At 38.5% G+C, this 5,381-nt stretch overlaps 1 non-coding gene across 1 annotated transcript; it reads right to left on the reverse strand.

Annotated features, from left to right (window-relative positions):
• Positions 1-4,898: 4,898 nt before the first annotated feature.
• LOC118627369 lies at positions 4,899-4,961 on the reverse strand. Its single transcript, XR_004959119.1, has one exon. It is a non-coding gene; the product is annotated as a U7 small nuclear RNA (small nuclear RNA).
• Between the last annotated feature and the right edge of the window lie 420 nt (positions 4,962-5,381).

The raw sequence follows: 5,381 nt of genomic DNA on the forward strand, positions 1-5,381 counted from the left end.
CAGATGCTCGCTCCCCCCCCCCCGCCCATTGGCCCCCTCCTCCCCACTCCAACCCTCCTCCTGCCTTCTCCACACTATTGTCTGTGTTGACTGGTTATGCCTATATGCATATATGTTCTTTGGTTTATCTCCACCCCTAGCCCATCCCCTTTCCCCTTCCCTTTGAGGTTTGTCCGTCTGTTCACTACTTCCATGTCTCTGGATCTATTCTGATCATCAGCTTATTTTGTTCATTATATTCCACAGATAAGTGAGATAATGTGGTACTTCTCTTTCTCCGACTGGCTTATTTTACTTAGCATAATCCCCTCCAGATCCCTTCATGTCATCTCAAAGGATAAGAGATCTTTCTTTCTTACAGCTGCATAGTACTCCATTGTGTACATGTACCACAGCTTTTTAATCCACTTATCTACTGATGGACACTTGGGCTGTTTCCAGATCTTAGCTATTGTAAATAGCACTGCTATGAACATGGGGGTGCATATATTCTTTCTGATTGGTGTTGCAGGCTTCTTAGGATATATTCAAGAAGTGAAATCATTGGGTTAAATGGCAGTTTCATTTTTAATCTTTTGAGGTAACTCCATACTGCTTTCCACAGTGGCTCCACTAATCTGCATCCCCACCAACAGTGCACAAGGGTACCCTTTTCTCAACATCTTCACAAATACTTATTTGCTGATTTATTGATGACAGTCATTCTGACAGGTGTGAGGTGATATCTCCTTGTAGTTTTAATGAGCATTTATCTGATGATTAATGACACTGAGCATATTTTAATGTCTGTTGGCCATCTGTATGCCCTTTTTGGAGAAGTGTCTAGTGAGGTTCTTCACCCATTTTTTAATTGGAGTGTTTGTTTTTTTTTTGGTGTTGAGTTTTATAAGTTCTTTATAAATTTTGGAAATTAACCAATTATCAGATATATCATTGGCAAATACGTTCTCCCATTCAGTGGGTTGTCTTTTCATTTTGTTGATGGTTTCCTTTGCTGCACAAACTTTTATGTTTGATGTAGTCCCATTTGTTTATTTTTTCTTTTATTTCTCTTGCCCAAAGAGACATATCAGAAAAAAATGTTGCTAAGAGAAATGTTTGAGATGTTACTGCCTCTGTTTTCTTCTAGGATTTTTAAGGTTTTGAATCTAACATTTAAGTCTTTTTTTTTTTTTTCATTTAAGTCTTTAATCCATTTGAATTTATTCTTGTAGATGGTATAAGAAGGTAATCTAGTTTCATTTTTATGCAGGTATCTCCAATTTTCCCAACACCATTTATTGAATAGACTATCTTAACCCCATTGTATATTTTTGCCTTCTTAGTCAAATATTAATTGACTATAAAGGTTTGGGTTTATTTCTGGGCTTTCTATAGGGCTATTGGGGGTCTTTTGTGGTTCCATATAAATTTTTTAAATGTTTGTTTTAGTTCTATGAAATAGGCCACTGGTATCTTAATAGGAATTGCATTGAATCTATAGATTGTTTTGGGTAATGTGGACATTTTCATGATATTAAGTCTTTCTATCCATAAACACGGTATTTGCTTCCACTAGTTGTATCTTCTTCAATTTCTTTCCTCAGTGTTTTAAAATTTTCTGAGTACAGGTTTTTCACATCCTTGGTTAAGTTTGTGTGTGTGTGTGTGTGCGTATTTTTTTTAAGCAATTGAGAATAGGATTGTTTTCTTTTTAATATTTTTTTTAATGTTTTTCCTTTATTGATCTTAGAGAGAGAGGAAGTGAGAGAGAGATAGAAAAACATCAATGAGAGAGAACATCGATTGGCTGCCTCCTGCATACTTTTAATTCTTTTTGTCTGATTGCTGTGGCTAGGACTTCCAATACTGTGTTGAATAAAAGTGGCGAAAGCAGACATCTCTGACTTGTTCTTGATCTTAAGGGAAATGCTTTTAGTTTTTGCCGAATGAATGTGATGTTGCCTGTGGGTTTGTCATATATGACCTTTGTTATGTTGAGGTATGTACCCTCTATTCCCACTTTGCTGAGAGTTTTTTTTTATCATAAATGAGTGCTGGATTTTATCAAAATGCTTTTTCTGCATTTATTGATATGATCATGTGGTTTTTAATCCTTCACTTTGTTTATGTGGTATATCACATTTACTGATTTGTGGATATTGTACCAACTATGCAACCCTGGAACAAATCCCACTTGATCATGGTATACAATCTTTTTGATGTATTGTTGGATCTAGTTTGGTAGTATTATTTTTTTTTAATTTTTTTTTCCTTTATTGATTTTTAGAGATAGGAGAAGTGAGAAGGAGAGAGAGAAATACCGATGGCAGAGAACATCGATTGGCCGCCTCCTGCATGCCCCCGACTGGGGATGGGGCCCACAACCTGGGCATGTGTCCTGACCAGGAATCAAACTGGCGACCTCTTGGTGCATGGGTCAACGCTCAACCACTGAGCCACAGTGGCTGGACTGGTTTGGTAGTATTTTGTTAAGGATTTTAGCATTTATGTTTATCAGGAATATTGGCCACTAATTTTTCTTTTGTAGTGTCTTTATCTGGTTTTGGAATTAGGATAATGCTGGCCTTGTAAAATGAGCTTGGGACCCTTGGGGTTTTAGGAATAGTTTGAGAAGAATAGGAGTTTTTAAATTTTATTATTGCTTCAATTTCCATAGTTTTAAGCAGTCTATTAATATTCTCTATTCTTCCTGATTCAGTTTTTGAAGAATCTATGTTTCTAGGAATGTAATTATTTCTTCCAGATTGTATGATTGGCATATCGTTGTTTGTAATATTTTCTTACACTTTTTTGTATTTCTTGGGTGTTTGTTTTTACTTCTCTCCTTTCATTTCTGATTTTATTTAAGTTCTCTTTTATCTTGATAAGTCTGGTTAAATGTTTGTTAATTTTGTTCATCCTCACCTGAGGACATTTTTCCATTTTTTGTTCAGATAGAGTGGGAGGGAGAGAGAGAGAGAGAAACATCAGTGTGAAAGGGGCACATCAAGTGGCTGCCTCCCACAGGGCCGGGGACAAACTGCAACTAAGGTCTGAGCCCTTAGCGGAAACTGAACCCGGGTCTCTCTGGACCACAGGCTGATGTTCTAACCGCTGAGCAGAACTGGCCAGGGCTTGTTTGTTTTTTCAAAGAACCAGCACTTGGCTTCAATGAACTTTTTCTCTTTCTTTCTGTCTTTTTTTTTTTTTTAATGTTTTTATTGATTTTTTAGAGAAAGAGGAAGGGAGAAACAGAGGAAGAGACACAGAAACATCGATGTGAGAGAGAAACATAGATAGGCTGCCTCAAGCCCCACACCAGGGCATGTGCCCTGACCAGGAATCAAACCAGGACCTCTCAGTCCATGGGACAATGCTCAATCCACTGAGCCACACTGGCCGGGATCATTGACCTTTTATATTGTTTTTTTTAGACTCTATTTCATTTATTTCTGCTCTAATTTTTATTATTCTCTTTCTTCTACTCACTGTGGGCTTTGTTTGCTGTTCTTTCTTCAGTGCCTTTAGGTGTAAACTTAGATTGTTTATTTGAGATTTTTCTTTTTGTTGCTGCTGCTGCTGCTGCTGCTGCTTCTTCTTCTTCTTCTTCTTCTTCTTCTTCATCCTCACCCAAGGACACTTTTGCATTTATCTTCAGATAGAGTGGGAGGGAGAGAGGGAGGAGGAGAGAGACACATAGACTGGTTGCTACCCACACGACCCCAACTGGGGCTGGGGACAAACTGCAACTGAGGTATGTGCCCTTAGCGGGAACCAAACCTGGGACTCTCTGGTTCATGGGCCAATGCTCTAATCACTGAGCCAAACCGGCCAGGGCTTTTTTTGTTTCTTGAGATAGGCCTGTAATGCTATGAATTTTCCTCATACAACTGCTTTTGCTATGTCCCATAGACTTTGAATTGTTTTGTTATTTCCATTTGTTTTAAGGTAACTTCCTTGATCTCATAGTTAACCCATTCATTGTTCAGTAACATGTTATTTAGCATCCAGGTCTTTGTGTGTTTTTCAGTTTGTTTGTTTTTTTTTTTGGTGATTGATTTCTAATTTCATGCCATTATGGTCAGAGAAGATGCTTGATATAATTTTATGCCTCTTAAATTTTATTTTTAAAATATATTTTAATTGCTTTTTTAGAGAAAGAGGTAGGTAGATAGAGATAGAAACATCGATGTGAGAATACTCAACTAGCTGCCTCCTACATGCCCCCCATTGGAGACCAAGCCTGCAACCCAGGCATGTGCCCTGACTGGGAATCAAACTGGGACCTTTAGTCTATAGAATGATGCTCAGTCCATTGAGCCACACCAGCTGGGCATCATTCCCCTTAAATTTACTGAGACTTGTTTTGTGTCCTAATATGTGGACTAGTCTAGAAAATGTTCCATGTGCACTTGAAAAGAATATATATTCTGCTTCTTTGGGGTGAAATGCTTTCAAGCTATCAATTACCAGAAATCTATCTGGTTAGTGTGTCATTTAAAGTCCTCGGATGAGGATAAAAAACAAAACAAAACATAGACTTTAATACAAAGGCTATAGTAAGAGATATAGAAGGAGCTAAAAGGAGCAATCCAACAAAAGAATATAACCCCTGGCACCCAACATAGCAGCACCTAAATATATAAAACAAATCTTCAGTAATACTGTCATAGTAGGGGATATGAGCATCAACCCATGCACCAAGAGGTTGCCAGTTCTATTCCCAGTCACGGCACATGCCGAGGTTGTGGGCCTGATCCCCAGTGGGGGGGCATAAAGGAAGCGGCCAATCAATGTTCCGAGGTACATACCCTTAGCAGGAACCGAACCCGGGTCTCTCTGGACCGCAGGCCAACGCTCTAACCGCTGAGCCAAACCAGCCAGGCTATAAGTCTTTTCTTTTTCTTTTTGTTAGGGAGGGCCTTCTGGTGAAAACCGGAAAACCCACTAGACAAATTCAAAAAGAGCTGTAAGCACTACTAAGTCTTGTTTTTTTATCTATTCAGCTACCCTATTGTCTTTTGATTGGAGCATTTAAGCCATTTACATTTAAATGATTTTTTTTAATTAAAAAAAAAGTTTTCTTTTTCTTTATTGATATTAGAGGGAAAGAGATAGAAACACTGATGAGAGAGAACATTGATTGGCCGCTTCCTTTATGCCCCCCCACTGGGGATCAGGCCCACAACCTCGGCATGTGCCGTGACTGGGAATAGAACTGGCAACCTCTTGGTGCATGGGTTGATGCTCAACCACTGAACCACAGCAGCCAGGCCATTTAAGTGATTGTTGATAGGTATGTATTTATTACCACTTTATTCTTTTGACTATGTTCCTCTGTGTGTTTTTTCTTCTTCTTCTTGTCCTTCTCAGAGCAGGCCTTTTAACATTTCTTGTAA

Source organism: Molossus molossus, unplaced genomic scaffold (assembly GCF_014108415.1).
Source record: "Molossus molossus isolate mMolMol1 unplaced genomic scaffold, mMolMol1.p scaffold_m16_p_12, whole genome shotgun sequence".
NCBI lineage: Eukaryota > Metazoa > Chordata > Mammalia > Chiroptera > Molossidae > Molossus > Molossus molossus.